A 14,698-nucleotide genomic window follows, 5' to 3' on the forward strand; every position below is an offset into this window, starting at 1 on the left:
TATGGTATTAAAACTTCATGGGTGGGGGACTGAGTGGGCCCCTTTGTGGCAAAAAGAGAGTGAAAATAAAATAAAAGTTGAGAAAAACTGGAATAAAGTATCCTAGATAATGAATGTAAATATTCTGTTAAGTGAAAAACAATCCATTATAATAATATATTATTAATGTACTAATATATTAATTAATATAAACTTTTTTCTGATTTATATATAAAGTCATATAAATTTGCTCAGCAAGTGTTTGTCCATAAGACCTGATCAACTCTGTGCTAAGAAAACCTAGTCTCCAACACCACAGAACTGAGAATCAGACTCTGAAGGGTGATGAGTGAAACTCCACTATTCTCTGCTTGGGCACCACCATTTCTCTAAAAGATTTCCTATCTTCTCCCTCTAAAATATCATTAATGTTATAAAGACATCTTGTAAAATAGAGATTTGTGCTTTTAAGTGGCTGGGGGTGGAGGAGCAGCTCTGTACTCACCAAGAGTTTGCTGATCTTAGATTGGCTCAAGAGTATTTCTGGGTTAATTGTTCTTTCTCTTTTTTATAATTTCTGCTGCATCTGAGAGAATAAGGGAGGTAATCAGAAATGCAATGGGTAGTGCCCACTTTGGCAAAATGAAGTAAAATTGGCCTGATACAAAGAAGATTAGCATAGAACTTGCATAAGGATGACACAAATGTTTTTGAGACAATTCCATTTTTTCTTCTTTTTTTATTGAAAAAAAGACATGAGAAACTACCTGGGATAATGGAAATGTTTTATATCTTGTTTTGAGTGACTACAACTATAAAAACTCATTAATCTGAACACAAGATTATTGTATTGAATATTAAACATGCTTTAATTTTTAAAATGAGTGCTGTGAGAAGACTGAAACAATGATTTAACTCTGGGGTTTGCAGGGTTGACTGCCTTATATGTAACTAAGGTTGAACAAATAGAGCACTAAGCATAAGCTTATTGTACTTTATATAACAGATGAAACTGCATTGGAAAATCACATATTTATAAATTGAAGAATTCATGAGAAAATGGAGGCCCAGAGATAAAACTGACTTTACAAATATTGCAACTGGGAGAAGAACAGCACTAGAGGGAAAAGTATCCAAGAACATGCACGGATTGCTTACCGCATGCTAGGTACTGTATTGGCATTTCAAATTTCTTATTTCATTGATTGTTTATACCAACCCTATGAAGAACTCGCTACTAAAAATCCATTTTTACCTTTTGAACAATGACAGGTTAAGTGACCTACCCGAGGTTACAAAGCTAAAAATGGTAAAGCTAAATCTTGAGGCTCTATTTCTGATGTCAAAGTCTGTACTCTTGACAACCAAGGCATGTTACTTCCATTCAGTCATTGTAGGTTAGCTTAGGCTAGTTTAATTATGCATGATGAGCCATTAAAGGGCAACTTGAATCACATTGGCCACTCTACTTTTAAATATGTAAAAGTATAAATATGTGCTATAACAATAGCACAGCCAAACCTGATTATTTTAATCTCTTTAATTCGGTTAAATGGCAGAATTTTAATGGCTCAATATGGCCAGCAGGTGGCAATGGTATTCCATTAAGTCAATACAGCAACTTCAGGCAAATTAATGTACATGTAAAATACAGAGCTGCAAAAAAAAGGGGAGGAGCTGATTGGGTTTACTGAGTCGTTCTTGTGATCTTGACCCTAGATTTTTATGGACTTGGCTTGTGGGGTATACATAATTTGTGAGTAGTTCACACACCTGTGCTAATTTAATTGCATTATGGGTGAGCTAAGCAGAGGAAGCAATAATGAACACATTGAAAAGAGAAGGTTCCAATGAACACATTGAAAAGAGAAGGTTCCAAGCTGTCTAAGTGAGGGTAGAGATAGAAAAAAAAAATTATTATTTGAGGGAAGTTTTGAAGCTTCCTTTACAGTGGTTGTGTGTTGGGTGTGTGAATATTTGTGTGTGTATGTATGTGTGTGTGTGTGTGTGTATGTATATATATATATATATATATATATATATAATTGATGTCATTGTTGTTACTGATGCACACATAAAACTCAACAGCATGTGTGGATCTGTGACAAAAAGGAATACTTTTGGACTTAAGCCAAATCTTTCTACCTCCAGAAAAGTAAAACCTATTCTGAAACTAATATGCAGCAAACAAGGGACATTTGCCTCCAGTGTTGCAAATGACATGTATTATGATCCATGTAGGCAACAGTTTCCTACAACCAGAATGCTGGACAGAGAAAAGCTTCCTGGGCAAAAGATATTTATTTTAGGTTTTGAAAGATAGTAGTAGTTTTCCAGGAAGACAAGGTAAGTATAAATATTTTAGGAAGAGGCACTAGCAACTAAAACAGGTATAGAGAAATCAAAAAACATGGTGTCTTCTTAAAGCATAAATAGTTTGGTAAAAGTGGGAATTTGTAGTATCCTAGGGGAATGAATCACGGAAGGCTTTTTGGCCATGCGCGGATTTTGGATATTATCCTATAAGGATCTTTTAGATGAGTTTGTCCATTATGAAAATATGAGACTTAAAAAAAAAAGGTAATGGGGGCCTAATCTGAAAGTATCAAAAGGAGGTTATAGATTGAAGAGTTATTTGGGATGCATATAAGACTATTCTAGACAGATAAGCAATCACAATATACAGAAGAAAAAAAAAAAAAAAAAACCCAAACCTTGGGGCTTCCCTGGTGGCGCAGTGGTTGAGAATCTGCCTGCCAATGCAGGGGACACGGGTTTGAGCCCTGGTCTGGGAAAATCCCACATGCCGCGGAGCAGCTGGGCCCGTGAGCCACAATTACTGAGCCTGCGCGTCTGGAGCCTGTGCTCCGCAACAAAAGAGGCAGCGATAGTGAGAGGCCCGCGCACCGCGATGAAGAGTGGCCCCCGCTTGCCACAACTAGAGAAAGCCCTCGCACAGAAACGAAGACCCAACACAGCCATTAATTAATTAATTAATTAATTAATAAAAAAAAAAAAAAAACCAAACCAAAAAACAGCCTTGCCCTGAGTACCAGGAAATTGGGTCAATACAGGAAAACTGAACTGGAAGACTTGTTTTTTAATATAAATTTATTTATTTATTTATTTTTGGCTGCGTTGGGTCTTTGTTGCTTCGTGCAGGCTTTCTCTAGTTGCGATGAGCAGGGGTTACTCTTCGTTGCATTGTACGGGCTTCTCATTGCAGTGGCTTCTTTTGTTGCGAAGCACGGGCTCTAGGCACGCGGGCTTCAGTAGTTGTGGCACACGAGCTCAGTAGTTGTGGCTCGCGGTCTCTAGAGCACAGGCTCAGTACTTGTGGCGCACGGGCTTAGTTGCTCCGCAGCATGTGGGATCTTCCCACACTAGGGCTCGAACCCGTGTCCCCTGCATTGGCAGGAGGATTCTTCACCACTGTGCCACCACAGAAGTACATTGGAAGATTTTTAATAGAAAAACAGTGGCAACAGTTTCACATCATATTTTTCAGTGGAGGCTTGGGAGGAAACCCACTGTTCTCCAGGAGGTAATTGAATGTTCCCTTTTTCTATATTTCAGCTAAGAATTTTTTCACTATATTTTGGGCTATTATTTATCTTGGTCCTTGACAATATTCATTTTTGAGGTTATAGTGTATAGTCATTTCTCATTTTGTATTTTTGGTTTTTTTGAAATAAAAAGCATTTTAAAAACTTCTGATAGTTTGTTTTTTTAACCAAAATCAAGTCCTCAGAGACTATAGAAAAACTAAATGTACAATGGGACGGCAAGTTCTGTATATCTAGTACCGGCCTATGGATGTGTATGTAAACACACTATGCTTTCTATAAAAGATCAGGTGAAAACTGTGCCCATGGAGAAGGACTTTTGTGCAGCAGACACACATTCTAATTATTTCATCCTCATTGGCTTCTATACAACTCAAAGGAATGTAAGGAAGTGGGTGAAGGTGTAGGAAAGAAAAAAAGTGGTATGTATAGGTGGAACTGATGTCAGCGAAAAAGTGCTTTATTACACATCAGGCAGTTTTTTGAGCTTGCTTAGTTCCCGATGGAAGGTTTTCACTGTAGGGGGCAATTGACCATAGGAATTGATCAGTGGGAAGCTTATGAATTGTAAAAAAACAACAACAAAGGCTTTTGCAAGTCATTCTATGTGGATAAAATAGGTAAAAATCCTCACATTGGGGGCATTTATGAGGACCCACTGGCCTTACCTCTTTACCTCCCATTTCCCTTAATTGGCTTCACTCCTCAACTTCTTCTCTTTTCTTCTTAGGCAACGTGAAATAGACCTTTATACATGACAAGATTTCTTTTATATTTGTATTTGGGCAGGGAGAATGGGGAGAAATCATACTGAAAAGGGCAACTTATCATACCTCTTTTTTCCCCCTGTTTACTAAAAAAATAAGAGTACAACTGAGGGACTTCTGCTGAGTGTGGCAGACACTTCACCACTGTAAAAGGGGCTCCAGCTGTAAAGGGTCTCCAGCCAACTAGATGGAGCAGCACTTCTCACCACAGCCACGTTCAAGTTGTCTTTTCCAAACAGACAGCTAAATTAGGAGTTAAGAGATGCCCACGTAGCTTTTTATGCTGCAAATGAAAGATGAAAGAGCCCTAACTCACAGGAAATATTAAAGAAAGAAAAACACCTAGGCGGAAAGCAGAGTAGCTAAATGACTTGCATTTGGGTTTTATTTTGCTGGTCAGTCCACAGGACTCAATATTTTGTTCATTCTAAATTCATTCTAAATTAAAGATATTTTTGTGAAAATTTCCCAAAATGGTTAAAATGAAACAGGTCTTTTTCTCTCCTAGGTAATTTTGGGAGACTGGTTGGAATTTGTGAAGCCATGTGTGAAAATCGCGTTTACATTCGCATGAATGTCTGCAGGTATGTGATGTTCTCATATATAAACATAGATCTACAAATCTCTTTTCAAAGGATAGGTAACCCTTTAGTAACATCAGCCATCTCTGTGGTTCAATGCTGACACCCTTCTGGGTACGGCTCAAAATGACGTCTTTCAAAAATTCATAGAAATAACTCTTTTATTTTGAGATTTTTACTATCTTGTACTAGCTTTCATTTTCTTCAATATACTACTAACATATATGCAAAATCTTATCTTTTATATTACACAATTAACATTTCCATCACAAAAGTCACATCCTGTTTCCTTTTATAGTCCTCTTATTATTTGGGCAGTGTCTTGAAGTTGGTACAGGAATCAATGAATATTTACTAAATGAATGAAAGTAACAAAGCCCTAAAATTTATTGATAAGATTACATCTGTCTCTAGGAACTAAAGAATAGCAATAATTAAGAATAAACATTTCATAGTTCATAATCTGTACAAGACACTGTTTTATTAATTTATATAATCCTCATAAAACTTCATGAGATGTCATTATTAATATCTCAGTGTTACAGATAAGAACAGTGAGATGGGCTTCCCTGGTGGCTCAGTGGTTAAGAATCTGCCTGCCAATGCAGGGAACACGGGTTCGAGCCCTGGTCTGGGAAGATCCCACATGCCGCGGAGCAACTAAGCCCGTGAGCCACAACTACTGAGCCTGCGCGTCTGGAGCCTGTGCTCCGCAACGGGAGAGGCCGCAACAGTGAAAGGCCTGCGCACCGCGATGAGGAGTGGCCCCCGCTCGCCACAGCTGGAGAAAGCCCTCGCACAGAAATGAAGACCCAACACAGCCAAAAATAAATATAAATAAATTTAAAAAAAAAGAACAGTGAGATGCAGAGATGTAATGTATTCAAGTTGACAGTGGCAGAGCAAGGATTTGAACCAATGCAGCCTTCAGGCTGTGCTCTTAATTACTATGCTATATATAGCTTTCCTGACAGACTATATTTATTATGTCTGTTGTAAGTGCTTTACATGCACTAATTCATTCGTACCATGAATTCTATTTGCAGAAGCTGGCTGTAAGCCATGATGGGGTATATTAGCACTTTCATTGGTCTTTAACAATACCAAACATAGGCTGAGGATTTCATACTTCTGTTGTTTTATTCTAATGCAGTGGTTATAAAAATGTGGATTGGAAAACCAAGGGGTCCCCAACATCCTTTTAGCTCATCCATTTGCATAGTCAAAGCTCTTCTAGATAGCAAAGAAAGTGTTTCGTAATTTTTTTGTTCTTTTTCTCTTCACATATTTTATAAAATTTTTTTAAACACATGATATTCATTGTGGAAGAGATAAGAATCCCTGAGTGTAAAAACTACAGCAAATAAATGCAAAATTAAAAAAGAAATCATGGATTTGGGATTGGTTCACGATGGCAGAGTAGAAGGACGTGCGCTCACTCCCTCTTGTGAGAGCACTGGAATCACAACTAACTGCTGAACAGTCATCCACAGGAAGACACTGGAACTCACCAAAAAAGATACCCCACATCCAAAGACAAAGGAGAAGCCACAATTAGATGATAGGAGGGGCGTGATCAGAATAAAATCAAATCCCATAACTACTGGGTGGGCGACTCACAAACTAGAGAACACTTATACCACAGAAGTCCACCCACTGGAGTGAAGGTCCTGAGCCCCACATCAGGTTTCCCAAGCTGGGGGCCCAGCAACGGGAGGAGGAATTCCCGAAGAATCAGACTTAGAAGGCTAGCAAGATTTGATTGCAGGACTTCTACAGGACTGGGGGAAACAGAGACTCCACTCTTGGAGGGCACACACAAAGTAGTGTGTGCACCAGGAACCAGGAGGAAGAAGCAGTGACCCCATAGGAGGCTGAACCAGACTTACCTGCTAGTCTTGGAGGGTCTCCTGCAGAGGTGGGTGTGCCTGTGGCTCACTGCAGGGACAAGGACACTGGCAGCAGAAGTTCTGGGAAGTACTCCTTGGCCTGAACCTCCCAGAGTCCACCATTAGCCCCACCAAAGAGCCAGTAGTCTCCAGTTCTGGGTCGCCTCAGGCCAAACAACCAACAGGGAGGGAACTCGGCCCCACCCGTCATCAGACAAGCAGATTAAACTTTTACTGAGCTCTGCCCACCAGAACAACACCCAGCTCTATCCACCACCAATCCCTCCCATCGGGAAGCTGACACAAGGCTCTGAGATAGCCTCATCCACCAGAGGGCAGACAGCAGAAGGAAAAAGAACTACAATTCTGCAGCCTGTGGAACAAAAACCACATTCACAGAAAGATAAACAAAATGCAAAGGCAGAGGACTATGTACCAGATGAGGGGAAAAGATAAAACCCCAGAAAAACAACTAAATGAAGTGGAGATAGGCAACGTTCCAGAAAAAGAATTCAGAATAATGATAGTGAAGATGATCCAGGACCTCAGAAAATGAATGCATGCAAAGATCCACAAGATGCAAGAAATGTTTAACAAAGACCTAGAAGAATTAAAGAACTAACACCTAGAAGAATTAAAGAACAAACAAACAGAGGTGAACAATACAATAACTGAAATGAAAAATACACAAGAAGGAATCAATAGCAGAATAACTGAGGCAGAAGAACGGATAAGTGACCTGGAAGACAGAATGGTGGAATTCACTGCCACAGAACAGAATAAAGAAAAAGAAAGAAAAGAAATGAAGACAGCCTTAAAGACCTCTGGGACAACATTAAACGCACCAACATTCGCATTATAAGGGTCCCAGAAAGAGAAGAGAGAGAGAAAGGGCCTGAGAAAATATTTGAAGAGATTATAGTCGAAAACTTCCCTAATATGGGAAAGGAAATAGCCACCCAAGTCCAGGAAGTGCAGAGAGTCCCAGGCAGGATAAACCCAAGGAGAAACACGCCAAGATACATAGTAATCAAATTGAGAAAAATTAAAGACAAAGAAAAATTATTAAAAGCAACAAGAGAAGAACAACAAATAACATACAAGGGAACTGCCATAAGCTTAACAGCTGAATTCTCAGCAGAAACTCTACAAGCCAGAAGGGAGTGGAACGATTATTATAAAGTGATGAAAGGGAAGAACCTACAACCAAGATTACTCTGCCTGGCAAGGATCTCATTCAGATTTGATGGAGAAATCAAAAGCTTTACAGACAAGCAAAAGCTAAGAAAATTCAACACCACCAAACCAGCTCTACAACAAATGCTAAAGGAACTTCTCTAGACAGGAAATACAAGAGAAAAAAAGACCTACAAAAACAAACCCAAAACAATTAAGAAAATGGTAATAGGAACATACATATTGATAATTACCTTAAATGTGAATGGATTAAATGCTCCAACCAAACACACAAGCTCACAGAATGGATACAAAACCAAGACCCGTATATATGCTGTCTACAAGAGACCCACTTCAGACCTAGGGTAACATACAGACTGAAAGTGAGGGGATGGAAAATGATGTACCATGCAAATGGAAATCAAAAGAAAGCTGGAGTAGCAATACTCATATCAGATAAAATAGACTTTAAAATAAAAAATGTTACAAGAGACAAGGAAGGATACTACATAATGATCAAGGGATCAGTCCAAGAAGAAGATATAACAATTATAAATGTATATGTACCCAACATAGGAGCACTGCAATACATAAGGCAAAAGCTAACACCTATAAAAGATCAAATTGACAGTAATGCAATAATAGAGGGGGACTTTGACACCTCACTTACACCAATGGACAGATCATCCAGACAGAAAATTAATAAGGAAACACAAGCTTTAAATGACACAAGAGACCAGATAGATTTAATTGATATTTATAGGACATTCCATCCGAAAACAGCAGATTACACTTTCTTCTCAAGTGCAAATGGAACATTCTCCAGGATAGATCACATCTTGGGTCACAAATCAAGCCTCGGTAAATTGAAGAAAATTGAAATCATATCAAGCATCTTCCAACCACAACGCTATAAGACTAGAAATCAGTTACAGGGAAGAAAATATAAAAAACACAAACACATGGAGGCTAACCCAGAGATCACTGAAGAAATCAAAGAGGAAATAAAAAAATACCTAGAGACAAATGACAATGAAATCACGACGATCCAAAACCTATGAGATGCAGCAAAAGCAGTTCTAAGAGGGAAGGTTATAGCTATACAAGCCTACCTCAAGAAACAGGAAAAAATCTCAAAATGAAAAATGAGAAGTTACAACAGACACCGCAGAAATACAAAGCATCATAAGAGACTACTATAAGCAACTCTATTCCAATAAAATGGACAACCTGGAAGAAAAGGACAAATTCTTAGAATGGTATAAGCTTCCAAGACTGAACCAGGAAGAAATAGAAAATATGAACAGACCAATCACAAGTAATGAAATTCAAACTGTGATTAAAAATCTTCCAGCAAACAAAACTCTAGGCCCAGCTTCACAGGTGAATGCTATCAACATTTAGAGAGGAGCTAACAACCAGCCTTCTCAAACCGTTCCAAAAAATTGCAGAGGATGTCACACTCCCAAACTCATTCTACGAGGCCACCATCACCCTGATACCAAAACCAGATATAGATACTAGAAAAAAGAAAATTACATACCAATATCACTGATTAATATAGATGCAAAAATCCTCAACAAAATACTAGCAAACAGAATCCAACAACACATTAAAAGGATCATACACTATGATCAAGTGGGATTTATCCCAGGGATGTAAGGATTCTTCAGTATACACAAATCAATCAGTGTGATACACCATATGAACAAATATGATCATCTCAGTAGATGCAGAAAAAGCTTTTGACAAAATTCAACACCCATTTATGATTAAAAAAAACTCTCCAGGAAGTAGACATATAGGGAAGCCACCTCAACATAAAAAAGGCCATATACGACAAACCCACAGCAAACATCATTCTCAATGGTGAAAAACTGAAAGCATTTCCTCTAAGATCAGGAACAAGACAAGGATGTCCACTCTCGCCACGGCAATCAGAGAATAAAAAGAAATAAAAGGAATACAGATTGGAAAAGAAGTAAAACTGCCACTGTTTGCAGATGACATGATACTATACATAGATAATCTTAAAGATGCCACCAGAAAACTACTAGAGCTAATCAATGAATTTGGTAAAGTAGCAGGATACAAAATTAATGCACAGAAATCTCTTGCATTCCTATACACTAACAATGAAAGATCAGAAAGAGAAATTAAGGCAACAGTCCCAATCACCATTGCAACAAAAAGAATAAAATACCTAGGAATAAACCTACCTAAGGAGGTAAAAGACCTGTACTCAGAAAACTAAAAGACACTGATGTAAGGAATCAACGATGACACAAACCGATGGAGAGATATACAAGTTCTTGGATGGGAGGTATCAATATTGTGAAAATGACTCTACTACCCAAAGCAATCTACAGATTCAATGCAATCCCTATCAAATTACCAGTGGCATTTTTTACAGAACTAGAACAAAAAATCTTAAAATTTGTATGGAGACACAAGAGACCCCGAATAGCCAAAGCAATCTTGAGGGGAAAAAACGGAGCTGGAGGAATCTGACTCCCTGACTTTAGACTATACCACAAAGCTACAGTAATCAAGACAATATGGTACTGGTACAAAAACAGAAATATAGATCAATGGAACAGGACAGAAAGCCCAGAGATAAACCCATGCACCTATGGTCAAGTAATCTATGACAAAGGAGGCAAGGATATGCAATGGAGAAAAGACATCTCTTCAGTAAGTGGTGCTGGGAAAACTGGACAGCTACATGTAAAAGAATAAAATTAGAACACTCCCTAACACCATACACAAAAATGAACTCAAAATGATTAAAGACCTAAATGTAAGAACAGACACTATAAAACTCTTAGAGGAAAACATAGGAAGAACATTCTTTGACATAAATCACAGTAAGATCCTTTTTGACCCACCTCCTAGAGTAATGGAAATAAACAAAATAAAAAAATGGGGCCTAATGAAACTTAAAAGATTTTGCACAGCAAAGGAAACTGTAAAAAGACGAAAAGACAACCCTCAGAATGGGAGAAAATATTTGCAAATGAAGCAACTGACAAAGGATTAATTTCCAAAGTATCTAAACAGCTCATGCAGGTCAATATTAAAAAAACAATCAACCCAATCCACAAATGGGCAGAAGACCTAAATAGACAGTTCTCCAAAGAAGACATGCAGATGGCCAAAAGGCACATGAGAAGCTGCTCAACATCACTAATTATTAGAGAAATGCAAGTCAAAACTACATTGAGTTATCACCTCACACTGGTTAGAATGGGCATCATCCGAAAATCTACAAACAACAAATGCCGGAGAGGATGTGGAGAAAAAGGAACCCTCTTGCACTGTTGGTGGGAATGTAAATTGATACAGCCACTATGGAGAACAGTATGGAGGTTCCTTAAAAAACTAAGAATAGCACTTCCATACGACCCAGCAATCCCACTACTGGGCATATACCCTGAGAAAACCATAATTCAAAAAGACACATGCACCCCTATGTTCATTGCAGCACTATTTACAATAGCCAGGTCATGGAAGCAACCTAAATGCCCATCGATAGAGGAACAGATAAAGAAGAAGTGGTACATATATACAATGGAATATTACTTAGCCATAAAAAGGAACAAAATTGGGTCATTTGTAGAGACGTGGATGGACTTAGGGACTGTCATACAGAGTGAAGTAAGTCAGAAAGAGAGAAAGAAATATCGTATATTAACACACATATGTGGACTCTAGAAAAATGGTACAGATGAAGTGTTTTGCAAGGCAGAAATAGAGACACAAATGTAGAGAACAAACATATGGATACCAAAGGGGGAAAGCAGCGGGTGGGGAGTGGTGGGATGAATTGGGAGATTGGGATTGACATCTATACACTAACATGTATATGTATCTATTTTACTAATATGTAAACTAGATAGCTAATTGAGAAAAGAAATCATGCATCTGCTCCTTAAATCCATTAATTTTAAGGAGAAGGGGTTTTGAGGTCACCCATATCCCACCGAACTGGGTCTATTAACTACTGGACCATCTTAAATTCCTTATTAAAGATGTAACAAGCAATGATTATTCCACAAATTTTAAGAATGGTTCTTTACTCTCTAACTTCTGTTAATGGGATGCCATTACTTTCAGTGTATGTACATTTTATTTTTTACCATTTCCAGTAAAGCTGCTCTTTCCTCTAATCCATACCAAAGTTATGTTAAGGTAATGCTAAAATAAGCACTAGTTTTTCCTAATTCTATAAAGACAAACAACAAATTCTTATATATTAATTTTACATCCCCATGTGATTCCCTAATTGAACTTCTAGTGAAAAATACCAGGAATGAAAATGTTATAGTAAAAAATACATAATTCCATAAGCCTTGCCATTCACACAAATGCTTAATTCCTAGGCTATGTAAGTTTCATTCAGTCTGCAGTTAGCTGATCAATCGTTTCCTAGGACCAGTATAAAAGTCATTACTTATTTTAAGATACTCTTACAGAGAGGCATCATTATATTCCATTGAAATCAGTATATTAGTTATCTTACAACTAGTTCCAAATTTGGGCTCTGGTTTTTTGTTTTTAACATGAATAAGTTTGTGTCCTTCAAATATGGTATTACTATTACATGTACTATATGTAACTATCCTACACATAAACATCAGACTTTGTAGACATATATCCACTATTAAGTTAAAGGGTGGCATCTTTATGATATATACTAATCTCAAAGCATATTCTTCTCAATTAAACATCATTAGAATTTTTGATAACAGTCAAAGCAAATAATTAATAATAAAACTTTTTAATCTACTGTATATGCATCACCTTCCTTGAAATTTCTGGGTTAGACCTAGATTCAGTGACATATACTATCTCTTCTATTACACTTCTATAATATTCCTTAGGCAAAATTGTCTGCCAATTACAGAATAGAAAAAGTGTGGTGGGAAGACTCTAAAAATGACCCCCAATGACCCTGCCTCCTGGTATTTGTGTAATCCCCTGCCTTTGAGTGTAGGTTTGACCTGTGACTTGCTTCTAACCAGTAGAACACAGCAGAGGGGATGAAATGTCATTTCCATGATTAGGTACATAAGATTATAACTTCCCTTTTGCTAGAAAATTGCCTCAATTGCATAGTCAGTTTGCACAGTTTAACAAAGTAAGCAGCTGTGTGTAGATACCCATGTGTTAATGAATTGAGGGCATCCTTTGGGCAATAGCCAGCAAGTGGCTGAAGCTCTCAATCTAACAATATTCAATGAACTGAATTCTGTCAACAAGCATATGACTATGAAAGCAGATCCTTTCCCAGTTGGGTTTTCAGATAAAAACCCAGTCATGGCCGGCACCTTGTTTGCCACTTTCAGATGAGACCTCGAAGCAAAGAACCCAGATGAGCTGTAGCCAGACTACTGACCCACAGAAACTGTGACATAATAGATGTGTGCTGTTTTAAGCCTCTAATGGTATTATTGTACCATAATATTATTATACCAATGTTATAATGCAGCATCAGAAAATTAATATAGTAACTCAGGCACCTGTTCTCTTTGAAGCCAGAAACAGAATTAGGGCTTTGATTCCAAGAGGTGCTCCTCTTCTTAAAAGTAAAAAAATAAATAAATTATATGAAAATATGGGAATGAACCTAGAATGCCGAGAAAATAAGTGGCACTGAGGATTACAAAAATATGAAATCCAGTTGTATACTGTACAATAAGTAGAATACTGGTCCTTGCAAAACAGTTTCATACTTAACTAATGCTGAAAGAAAAAATATTTATGATCATGACCAAGAGCCTGGTTATACCAGCCTCTTATGAACCCACTTCTTTTTTAATTTAAATATTCACTTATATATTTTTCATACATTTAAAATTGCCAATTGACCAATAAAAAATATTAATCCATGGTTTCTCTTTGAATAAGTGAAATTGTCTTAATAGAAGAATTTGTCACATTTTATCTTCAGATTCACAGCTACCTTTACTTTATGCTGATTTTTATTTCACTGTTACTTTTTTTCTAATGATAATCTTGATGTTAGAATGGTTATATTTTTCTGAGAAGTATAAGTTTCAGTGTGAAGTTAGCAGCATTATATGTTGCCTTTTAAATTCTATGCCTATGTATATAGAGTATTTCATCTTGGCTTTTTAAAAAAATCACTACTTTAGCTCACACATGAAGCAAAAAGAGAGACCATGCCCATGAAAATTATACCAATGCTTTTCAGCACAATAAGTCAACAATAGAATTAAAATAAAATAAAATAATTATTTGAGACAATACATTTTATGCATTAAACTTGGACTCCTACAGAGCTGATCTTTAGGTGTATCTTATGAAAAGCTATAGAATGAATTCCTCCAGGATTACTTTTAAAGGAAGAAATTAAATTGTCCATGCAACACCATTATGTATGCAAGAAAAAATATTCATAGATGCATGATAAACATTTTAATTGGATTACACTTTTATAGCTAGAACTGAAATATAATTTTATGTCACAAGCATTCAGGCATATTTTATCAATTTTCTGTTCTTTTACCCATATGAAATGTGTGATATATGATATAAATATACACACACTTTGTATAGGAGTTACATTTTTGAAGGGTAAAAACAAAAAAAGCCAGAGAAAATGTCAATAGAAGATGCTTGCCTTTATCTTAATGCTGTGTTTTAAACTAAGAGAATATTCACTATAACTACATATTTGCCATCCTTGCTCAGGCTGATGATACTATTTTGAATTT

At 37.1% G+C, this 14,698-nt stretch overlaps 1 protein-coding gene and 1 non-coding gene across 2 annotated transcripts in view; one reads left to right on the forward strand and one right to left on the reverse strand.

Annotated features, from left to right (window-relative positions):
- The window catches only part of CNTN6 (contactin 6), a 290,431-nt gene that overhangs the window by 181,326 nt on the left and 94,407 nt on the right, over positions 1-14,698 (reverse strand). The window lies entirely within an intron of this gene.
- LOC114239178 (U6 spliceosomal RNA) lies at positions 605-709 on the forward strand. The gene has a single exon (XR_003624376.1). It is a non-coding gene; the product is annotated as a U6 spliceosomal RNA (small nuclear RNA).

This window comes from Balaenoptera acutorostrata, chromosome 10 (genome assembly GCF_949987535.1).
Source record: "Balaenoptera acutorostrata chromosome 10, mBalAcu1.1, whole genome shotgun sequence".
Classification (NCBI taxonomy): domain Eukaryota; kingdom Metazoa; phylum Chordata; class Mammalia; order Artiodactyla; family Balaenopteridae; genus Balaenoptera; species Balaenoptera acutorostrata.